Below are 12033 nucleotides of genomic sequence, written 5' to 3'. Positions count from 1 at the left end.
TTATACACAGGTATAAATACTACCATTGTGGAAGCCATACAAAATATACAGGAGATCTTCTTATAATTGCAAGGAATTCTACAGTGGTTTCATGAAAGATTTCAATTAATCTTTTTTTTTTTGACAGGCAGAGTGGACAGTGAGAGAGAGACACACAGAGACAGATCTTCCTTTGCCGTTGGTTCACCCTCCAATGGCCGCCACGGCCAGTGCACCGCGGCCGGCGCACCGCGCTGATCCAATGGCAGGAGCCAGGTACTTATCCTGGTCTCCCATGGGGTGCAGGGCCCAAGTACTTGGGCCATCCTCCACTGCACTCCCTGGCCACAGCAGAGAGCTGGCCTGGAAGAGGAGCAACCAGGACAGAATCCGGCGCCCTGACCGGGACTAGAACCTGATGTGCCGGTGCCACAAGGTGGAGGATTAGCCTAGTGAGCTGCGGCGCCAGCCAATAAAAGATTTCAATTAAAATTAATGAAAGCACTTTATATGAGGCCAATGAATGTAAAGAAGTTGTGAACTTGATCAACCTAATGTTATCACCTGCCCTTGGTATTTGTATAATTTCTACTTTACAACTTCTGAAAGTAGGGAAGGGCACTTGATGCAGCAGCTAGAATGCTACTTGGAATGTCACAGCAGCCGGGCTTGAGGATTGGCTCTGCCCCTCATTTCAGGTTCCTGCTGATGCTGAACGTCCCCAGCGCGTATCCAGGTCACCTAGAGAGACAACTGTTCCAAGCTAACTTAGATAAAGCAGGACTTATTGTGGCCTTGGTGCTACTCAGCTCCCATGTGATTCTCAAATAGTTAAAAGTCTTCATCCAACGCTGTTCCAATTAGTGGGGAAGCAGGACACGAGAGTTAAGTTCTGCTCTGAGAGCTGCTCAGTTTTCAGCTGTGTGTGCTGACTGCCTTTTCTTCTACATCATTTAGATAAACTTCACTTGTTTGACTCACCAAAGAAAATTTTTATACTGAGCTTTTAAGCCAAGCTTAACCTTCTCTTGGTGATTTGTGATATTATATGGTGTTCATGCATTTTCATAATGGAATCTTTGTAACTCTGATAACGTTGAACTGTGAAGGATGTGAAATAAAATTTTAAAGCAATAAAATACAATTGTGTTGTTTTCTTAAAACTGAAAATTCATCTGATAACAAGAATGCTCTGTTTTCCCCAGTAGATGTCTCTCTCATACTTCCCCAAGAATCTAGAAAGTGCATCAGGCTATGTTTACTGAAGAAGAGTTTTCTATAGATGCTTGTACATACATCCCACTTCCTTGGTTTTGTGTCTTTTTGGAAAATCAGTTTTAAGTCATGTTATAATTAGGAAAATGTTTTGAACTGTCTACACATAAATTTAAAGAAATTGGAGAACAATTCTAACAATTTTAAAACCTGGAGAAGTTTTTAGCTATTAAAATCCATCAAAATTTTAGAGATGCTCTATGTCCCATGTGTTACTAATATTTTATTTCCACTTCATAAAAAGAGGAAAATACATGCATTCAACATAGACTGCTCACTCTGGCATCAAGTCTTAGATTGTCCAACCTCGGCTTGACTCTGTGGTGTTGTTGAATTTGGCATAAGGCAAGTAGTGGCAGCTTTGGGAGAACAGTTATGACCTTTCTTTTATTGAGCAAATGTGGCTTGAGAACAAGGTAGGAAGTTGTACTCTCAAAACTCTGTTTCCTTGCCATTTCTTTTCATCAAATGTTGATATAGATCATGTGGGAAAAATAAGTGATTTAAGGTATTCTATCCCAAAGGGAAAATTTAAATTTGGTTCATATCACTCCAAATTCAAACTGTTTCCATTAAGAAACAAACTCTGCTCATAAACCCAAATGTGTAGCTGGTTGTCATATCTGAGTTATTTATGGTTTTCACCTCATTATTCATCACATGTTCATGGGATCAGAAGCCACACAATTTCATGAAAATCACTAAAATGGTTGGCCTTGACTTTAACTAATCATTTTTCTTTTTCTAAAAATTTATCTTGAAATAGTTAGAGAGAGAGAGAGAGAGAGAGAGGATCATCCATCTGCCGGTTCACTCCCCAGATGGCTGCAATGGCCTGTGCTGAATCAGGCTGAAGCCAGGAGCCAGGAACTTCTTCCAGGTCTCCCGCATGGGAGGCAGGACTCCAACATTTGAGCCATCCTCCATTGCTTTCCCCAGGCCATTAGCAGGGAGATGAATCAGAAGAGGAGCAGCCAAAACAGCACACACGTGGGATGCTGACATCACAGGCGGCAGCTTTACCCTCTATGCCAGGACCCTGGCCTTAGCAAATCATTTTTCTTACTGCTACATTTCTTGAAATATTCTTCTCAGGAGGTAGGCATGAAAATAGAAAACGGTAAAATCTATCTCATGTTGCAGAAAGAGTTTAGACTCACAGATACCTCCAATTCCAAGGCATAAACATATGCTTTGACTTACTTTATGTCTTTCACGTTAATTAAATAGCGTAACATTCTTTGAAAGGCTTCTTCAGCTGCCAATTCTGCTGACTGAAGTGCCTTTATAAACGGTGATAAAAAGGCACCAAAGGATCCAAAGTGAGGCAAATGACATCAGAAAGTGAATGTTAGTGCATCAAAATCTAACAGTCACTCTGACATCAACACCACTCTAGTATAAAATATATGGAGAGTACTGATTTCAATGTTGAGGGTTCCAAATTATATTCTGCTTTCTTCAGTAAAGAAAGAAAACAAAAAAAATTGTCATTAGTAGTTATATACTTTTGCTTTAAAGTATGAACCAATAAGCATTAAATACTTACCTAAATAAACATAGCATAGGAAACTGTGGTCCACAAGGGATAATTTTTGGTTGGTGCTGATGTGTGAAGTTACAGGAAGCATTTCAGAGATAGGCAGGAGAAATTCACAGTAGTAGTAGTAGTAGTAATAGTAGTAGTAATTATAATTGAAAAAAGCTTTGTTTTCTGTTTATATTACCAAATTTTTACTCTAGCCATGTATGCCCTCATGAGGTTTTACAGTAAAGAGGTAGAGCAGGTACTTGGCTTAGACATAAAGATACCCACATCCCAGAGTAGAGTGCCTGGATTGAACTGAATCCTTGTTCTGCTCTGAAATCTACCTTCTTGCTAGTGCACACCCTGGGAAGCTACAGGTGACTAAGTGGTTCAGTCGCTGACACCCATGTGGCAGAACTGGACTAAGTTTCTGGCTTTGGGCTTTGCCATTGCAGACTTGTGGTGAATGACCCAGCAAATGTGAATTCCCTTTCTCTCTCTCTGTTTCTCTCTGGCACTCTCCCTTTTTTTCTATGTCTCTAAAATGAACAAAAATACATAAATAGAGTTAGGGAACTTGGGAAGTTCATATCATCTTAGTGTTCTACATGTAACCTGGCACCAATTCATTTCCTTTGTGAAGTGGTCCCTATAAACATTTGCCATCAATTGAAGACCTATTGCTTAGCAACAATGCAACTGTTGGCTTTAGGGGGTGAGAATATGTCCCTAACTTATTGGAATTGGTCATCAGATAGGACACTGTGGCACCTGTGATGAGTTCATGGGAGTGCCATGCACGTCAATTCCAGTTAAGATAAAGTAGAAATATTTCTTATCTTTTCTTTCTCTTAAAGGCTATTGAAACTCTGAACCTTCTACACAAAATAAACATAAAAAGACTTTTATATTTGAAGAGAAGACAATAGATGAATAATGAATTTGAGATGCACACCAACAGTTAGTCATAAGTTCCTAGGTTATCCCAGAGTAGGAACTGAAGAATTCTGCCAACAACACAGAAATTCCAATTGACACAGTACCAGTAAACACTTCTCTCTTTGCCCAGTGGATCAGTGTGGGGAGCAACTCAGACTAGACTGTTACTGGAATTAAGACTTATTCTATGCATCTGCTCTCCCACAATATGGCGCTGGGAGAGGAGGAAACAGCTTCTACACAGCTGCCTCCAGTTCAACCAATAAACTGTAGGACCTGCTCCTGATTGGAGGAGAGCAGCGTACTTGGCATGTGGGTAGCAGAGTTGGGATTGGTGGAAGAGGACTATAAAGGAGGAGAGAGACAAAATGCACCAGGAACATCTATCTGAAGGAACACCTGAGCAGCCCCTGAGAAAGCTGGCCGGCAGTGTGCCGCTCCCCCGCGGAAGTGGGGAAAGTGGCAGGGGGAACTGCCCTTCCACAGAGGTGGAAGGGTCGGTAGCCAACCCGGGAAGAACCAGTAGCAAACCCGGGGAGGGCCGAGCAGACAAAAGAACAGCGCAGGGTCCTGTGTCGTTCCTCCACGAAGAAGGGGAGCGACATAATGGTGCCGTGACTCAGATAGGAAGCCTAGGCAGGGTTTAGTGTTGCTCCTCCATGAAGAGGGGGAGCGACATAATGGTGCCGTGACTCGGATAGAAAACCTAGGAGGGAAGAAACGGGAAGAAGTGGGAAAATACCGGAGAGAGAGACTAGCAAAGAGCCTAGGGAAAAGCCGGACGGAAAAGGTGCCGGAAGAAGCTATTGAAAGCCTAGGCATAGACTCGGATATGGACTGTGGGAAAGAAGTTAGGATTTAAAGTGAAAGCAAGAAGAAACTTAGACTCAGATACGGACTGCAGGTTGAAAGTGAAAGTGAAACCTAGAAGAAACTTAGACTCGGATACGGACTGTGGGGAGAAGCCAGGAGAAGTGAGAGGGGAATATTGTTGGAAGAAAAGTTAGGAAACATACCGGGTAGAGAAAAATATGTTAGGGAGGATGAAGCTGCGGGGGCAGGCTGAGGCGGAGACGTAAGCTATATTGGGATTCGTCAAGTCAGCCCGGGGAACAAGGGGCGAAAATCTGGAACCAGAGGCGGAGACGTGGGCCAGGTTGGAATCCGTCAGATTAGCCCAGGGAGCAAAAGACGGGAAGCCAAACCGAAAGGCGCAGACGTAAGCTAGGTTGAATTCGCCAGGTTAGCCCGGGGAACTTAGACTGAATACCGGTGGCGGAAACGTGAGGTAGGCTGTGTGACTCGCGGAAGCCGCTGCGCTCAGAGAGAACGTGTGGGGCACGAACGGGGAGAGCGCACGGGGCGCTAATAGAGAGAACGTGGGGCTGGCAAGAAGGCCGTGGTGCGGGCGCAAAGGGCGCGGAGACCACGGAGCGCACGAAGCCGGAAAGCGGCGCAGAGCCAGGAAGCCGCCTCGGGGCGAGGCGCCGAGAAGCAGCCTCGGGGCGGGTGCAGGGAAGCCGCGGGGATAAGAGAAACAGAAGTATAGAAGTAAAATGAGAGAAATAGGAATGCTGGCAGATAGAAGTAAAATAGGAGAAATAGGAATGCCCGGAGATAGAGAAATAGAGAAAAATAAGGCCTCCCCACAACACAGCAATGAGAGAGCTTGGATTCGGTCTGCCTGATTAGTAAGATGATAAGCACCTGTGGGCGGCTACAGGTCACTGAAGACAGGCACGTTATCAACACCAATAAGTCTCACCACAAGACAGCAATGAGAGGGCTTGGATTCGGTTTGCCTGATTGATAGGGCTTGTAAGCACCTGCAGGCAGTTCTAGCAGAGCAGAGCATGCGCTGCAGGGCACCGAACACAGGCACACATCAGCGCCTAAAAGCCTCCTCTCAACATGGCGAAGAGAGGACCCGGATTCGGTTTGTCTGATTGGTAGGGCTTGTAAGCACCTGTGGGCAACTCTAGCAAGCAGACCAGAGTGTGTGCCACGGGGCACCGAACACAGGCGCGTATCAACGCCAAAAATAAAAAGAAAGGGGGATCTGTGGGGAGCAACTCGGACTAGACTGTTACTGGAATTAAGACTTATTCTATGCATCTGCTCTCCCACAATATGGCGCTGGGAGAGGAGGAAACAGCTTCTACATAGCTGCCTCCAGTTCAACCAATAAACTGTGGGACCTGCTCCTGATTGGAGGAGAGCAGCGTACTCGGCGTGTGGGTAGCAGAGTTGGGATTGGTGGAAGAGGACTATAAAGGAGGAGAGAGACAACATGCACCAGGAACACCTATCTGAAGGAACATCTGAGCAGCCCCTGAGAGAGCTGGCCGGCGGTGTGCCGCTCCCCCGCAGAAGTGGGGAAAGTGGCAGGGGGAACCGCCCTTCCACGGAGGTGGAAGGGTCGGTAGCCAACCCGGGAAGAACCAGCAGCAAACCCGGGGAGGGCCGAGCAGACAAAAGAACAGCGCAGGGTCCTGTGTCGTTCCTCCACGAAGAGGGGGAGCGACATAATGGTGCCGTGACTCGGATAGGAAGCCTAGGCAGGGTTTAGTGTCGTTCCTCCATGAAGAGGGGGAGCGACAGATCAGGAAAGAGATAATCTAGGAAAAAAAAACATTTTAAACAATTACCTCTCTAGGTCAGCAAATATCAGAGGAAAAAGTTGTGTCCTATCTCTATCACCATCACCATCAAAGAGAGCGACACTTAGATTTCCATTCTTGCCACTCTGTAACAAGATACCTCATCGAACCTGCTCAGTTGGATCAAGGAACTTTCCCCTTCAGCATTACTTCAGACTACATGGGGACGCTGGACCTGCACCCTCCATTCAGCATTAGTAAGGCACGTCTTGTCTCTCTGCTACGGATGCATCAGGGAGACTGAGAGGAAATCAAAACTTCCACCAGTAGCCAACTCTATGGCAGTAATGGGGGCACCCCTTCTTTGTGTCCTCCGTAATCAGTAGTGGGAAATTAAGTAGCAGTAGCAAGATCCTTGGTCCTCCAAGCCATGGCAGACTCAGTAGAGTTCTAATATGGAGCTGGAATCCCATATGGGCACAGGTCCAAGTCCTGGCTGCTCCACTTCTGATCCAACTCCCAGCTAAGGCACTTGAAAAAGCAGCAGAGGACGGGCCAAGTGCTGGGGCTCCTGCTACCTACATGGGAGTCCATGATGGTGTTCTAGGCTTCTGAGTTCAGCCTGGTCCAGCCCTGGATCAAATGGCTGCATCTGCTTGGAGGGAGAGGGGGATGTGAATGAGTGGATGGAAGTTCTCTCTCTCTCCCTCTCTCTCTTTCTCTCTGTCTCTCCTCTGCCAGAAACACCCCCCACCCCAAATCTCTCCTTCTCTCTCTCGGTAACTCTGTCTTGCAAATAAATAAGTAAATAAATATAAAAATAACTAGTTAGAGCAGACTTCAGAGCAAAGAAAATCACTAGGGACAGAAACTGGGTATTACAAAGGATAGATCTGTAAAATAAGTGAAGCAAAAACTTAGAAATGAATGAAGGAAAGACATTCACTAATATAACTGGAGACTTCAACACCTCTCCATTGATGATTGATGGAACAGTTAGACAGAAAGTGAGCAAGGATGTAGAAAATTTCAACAACACCATCACCCAGATGGACCCAGTCTGTAACTATAGAACACTTCAAAAAAGACCTGCATAAGGGCTCACAGAATATTTGTCAGAACAGCCCACACTCTTGGTCAAGGAACAAAATCCAGGAAATTTGGAACAATTACCACTGTTGTAATATGTTTCTTGACCACAGTGGAGTTAAACTAGAAATCAATAACAGGAAGATTACAAGATAACCTGCTAACAATTTTGGAGACTAAATAATGGACTTCTAAATAATTATTGGGTCAAAAAGGAAGTCTTGAAGAAAGTAGAAGATATACTTTGAGTTGAATGGAAATCCACTGAACTGAATACATTTTTTGGATCTAGAAAATGATGTCTACAGGATCAAAAATCCTGCAAACTAAGATTTGTAATAGCAAGCAAAAATCAATCAATTTCTGTCATCAAACATCCATTTCTTAACTTAATATGAATACACAGCATTATTTTTTTAGTAATTGGTAATACTGTAGTAGTTGCCATTGAGTAGTAGTTTTATATAATGGTGCATATTTTATAATGCTTATTTATTTGAAAGGCAAGAGAGATAGAGATAGATATATTATATATATATATATAGAGAGAGAGAGAGAGAGAGAGAGAGAGACAGATAGACAGACAGAGACAGAGGGAGAGAGAGAGAGAGAGAGAGAGAAATTTTCCATCTGCTAGGTCACTCCCCACAACAAGCAGGGTTGGGCCAGGCTGAAACCAGGAGCCAGGGACTCCATCCAGGTTTCCCATATGGGTGGCAGGGACCCAAATACTTGAGCCATCATCTGCTACTTTCTATGGTGCATATTCGCTGGAAGCTGGATTGAAAGTAGAAATGGAACTTGAATCCAGGTACTCTGATATGGGATGTGGGCATCTGAATCATTTACTATGCCATAATGCCTGATTTGGTTTATGTATTTTTACTATTGTTTCTATAAATGACTAATTAAAAAGCACCAAATGATGACTGTACTTTAAAGAAGTCATCAAACTTGGAAGTCCATTAGGCAATGCAGGTGTGGCCCTCATGGACTCACCTTTACCTTTAGGTCGCATCAAAAACAGCCTCTGCCTGTGAAGGGCTTTGTTCTTCAGAGAGAAAAAAAAAAACAAAGGAATTTACTTCCAATAGTCTGTGAATACAACAAGGACAATTTAACTTCAAAGAAGAAAAGACGGCAGTTGATACAGTATCTACACATCTGGCAAAACATTTGGAAACACAGACTTAGCACACTGGGAAGAATTCATAGAAGATGTCTTTTGTTGCATGTCGTATCAAAAAACTACTATGAGTTTGTTCCATTTTAAAAAGAACCTTCTGGAAAGTAGATGTGAGAGTATTCTCTTGAAATCCTGCCTGACCTACTGTCATTTATGTTTGTATGTTGGGCAACTCAACACGCAGCTAGTAATCACTACACAAACAAATATATGCCATTTGTTATTTCCAAATGGCAAATGACCACCGGGAGCTCTAGTTAACGCTACTGATGTAAAATATAAGGGAGCTGTTATAAAACTGCACAGTGACAGGTATAAACACACTTCAAAATATGTATAACATCAATCAACACAAGGAGTAACTTTCACCAGCCTGCTGCTCCACGAAGATAAGACAACCCTAGGAGCCCAGGGAGAATCCTTCCAATAAAATACTTCTCTTGGGAGCCCTAAGCAAGGGAGGCAGTGCTGCTTCCCTCACCCATGTGCACGGTACTCACCTCTGTTAGATGAGAAAGCAGGGCAAGAGGAGAATAACTGAGTTACGTAACCAACCAGGTCAGAAGTCAGTGCAGCAGACAGAGTAATCAGCATCTAATTACTATACTACTGATCTAAAATGAAGGAGTGAGAAAAAGGGGGGAGGGGGAGACGGGAAAGAGAGAAGAGATTATTTAAGTTGCCTCAGGCAGCTTATTTATGGAAAAGTAGTTTATTGGAAAACTGAACAATATATTACCGCCTCAGGCAGATACTTTCAATCTGAAATATAAACTGAATCTCAGAGCTGGCAGAGACCTTGGAAATGAGTGGATTCTTTATTTTACGCATGAGGAAATCACACAGAATTAAGTGATTCGCTCAAAGTGACAGCAAGTCAGTAACACAGCTGCTAATTGAATGTGTTCTATTTCTAATCAAACTGTTTAGTCATCTCCTGAAAGCACTAACATCAAACAGAATTCAGATTTTTTTTTTAATTTCAATATATAGGAGATAGTTCCCTGGGCTGCTCCACAAGGAAAAGTTGTGAATCAGTTCAGGACATGCAGAGAGTGTTGGGTCAGACTACTAAGAAAATACTTAGCTATTCTGACCATAGAGAACTGTGTGGTCTCTGAGTCTGTGGAGAAAACAGAGTTTTGTTGCAAACAGAATGAGCATGGGACATGTGCTCTTCCACTCACAGGCCCAGCAAGACCAGGGTGGCATAAGGAAGTAGGATGTATACATCCTACAGGAAAATTCTGACCTCCCTTGTGGTCTGTGCATCCCATGAACATCATGGCAGCTGGGTCATAGAGTTGCTAAGGTCACTAATGAGATGGGCAAGTCACTTCATTAGATTCTCGGTCCCTGGTCAATAAAACGGGGGTGGGGGGTCATCAGAGGTGCTCTGCTATGTGTAACTGTAAAATCTGCAATTCCAGAACACCATTTGCCTTTCTACAGCTATGGAGAGGAAATAATGATATACTGCATAAAAAGTATCTGATAATATAGAGTAATGGCAAGCAATAGGAGAAAAAAAAAGTACAACCTCTACGAGACGATAGAGCCATGGTTGCTAGTACAAACCTAGTGGCCAGAGCTTTGAGGTCCTCTGTTAGATGCCTCCCAGCCTTGCCCAGAGGACAACTTCAGAGGCTGGATGTGGTGTCTCTGCTCTGTCCTCTACTGCTAATGGAACAATGCAAACAACAGGTCATATGCCTGCTGGAAAGGAGTTCTCAACCCTGTGGTGTGAGAGACACGGGGCACAGACGCAGGAGCCCAGTGTGGGTAAAAGAGCTGTGGCAGAGTCTGGGAACACGAGTCATCAGGAGTGTTTTGTCTGAGGAGGAAACATCTGTGCTGAGATCCGAATGAGAAGACAAAGGCATCAGGGGTTTAGAAATGTCCAGGGCGAGAAACTGTACATTTCAAAAGAAACAGAATTTCTTGGCTTATAACTACTTTTTGTAGTCATTATGAAAAATTACAACATTAATATAGGTATTTTGTATTTTAATTTCTGCTGCATAGGTTTTGTGGACTCAGTTATGCCTCCTAAGACTGATGTGTTCAAGTTCTAACCCCTTTTCAGTTAAATTTAAACACCTAAGAATAATTGTGTGTTAATTAAAGAGTTCAACCAATAGTATTAAGTAGAACAAAAGAAATACTAAAAGGGATAAAGTAGTAAGTTGTTTATCGACAGTCAGGACAAGGGCTGATCAAGTCATTGTTTCTCATAGTATCCATTTCACTTCAACAGGTTTCCTTTTTGGTGCTCAGCTAGTTGTCACCGATCAGGGAGAACGTATGATATTTGTCCCTTTGAGACTGGCTTATTTCACTCAGCATGATGTATTCCAGATTCCTCCCCCTAATACCTCAGAATGCAACTTCTAGGGAGATAGAATCATTACAGGCAATGAAGTTAAAATGAAGTAATTGGCATGTGCTTCAATACTATACAGCCTTTGTCTTTATAAAAGCAAGAATTTGGATGCAGAGACAGACACACATCAAGGGAAGAAAACGTGAAGACACATAGTCGATGGCCACTGAGAAGCTAAGGTCCAAGGCCTGGACCCTCAGAAGGAACTCCCCTGTGAAAGCTGACCTTCGATTGCCAGCCTCCTGGACTCTGAGATGATGGATTTCTACCATTTAACCACTAGGCTTGTGGTTCATTGCCACACCACAGCAGCCTTTCTACTATAGTTCTGCAGGAACAATATTTCAGAAGAGTCATCCTGCCTCTGCTTTGTTTTAGTCACTAATGGTAAACTATGCTGGGGACAAAAATATTTGAACAGGAAATAAAACAATGGAAAAGGAAAAGAAGAAAGATGTTATGCGAGGCCTGCACTGTGGCGTAACGGGTAAAGCCACCACCTGCAATGCCGGCATCCCATATGGGTGCTGGTTTGAGTCCCGGCTGCTCCACTTCCTATCCTCCTCTCTGCTATGGCCTGGGAAAGCAGTAGAAGATGGCCCAAGTCCTTGGGCCCCTACACACGCGTGGGAGACCTGGAAGAAGCTTCTGTCTTCTGGCTTCAGATTGGAGCAGCTCCCGCTGTTGCAGTCAAATGGGGAGTGAACCAGCAGATGGAGGATCTCTCTCTCTCTCTCTCTCTCTCTCTGCCTCTCCTGTGTAACTCTGACTTTCAAATAAATAATAAATTAAAAAAAAAGCTGTTAGGAAGTGAGGGTTTCCATTACCTTATACGGGTAGCTATTTCATTAATAAATTTGTACCTTATGGGATTAAGGCTGGGAGAGGAATAAGCTAGAGAGTACTAGCCTACAAAACCATGTACACGTGTTTATGAGGATACACGGCTTTCACGCATGTCCAGGTTAGACCGAATCACCTAAGCTTAATAGAAAGATTCTTACTCCACAGTTAAGTTCTTGTGAGTAGGGAAGTTCATTATTTACTGTCTTTA

The sequence above is a fragment of the Oryctolagus cuniculus genome, chromosome 10 (genome assembly GCF_051225735.1).
Source record: "Oryctolagus cuniculus isolate XC-2025 breed Fujian yellow rabbit chromosome 10, ASM5122573v1, whole genome shotgun sequence".
Taxonomy (NCBI): Eukaryota; Metazoa; Chordata; class Mammalia; order Lagomorpha; family Leporidae; genus Oryctolagus; species Oryctolagus cuniculus.
Note: the sequence above shows the minus strand (reverse complement) of the source record.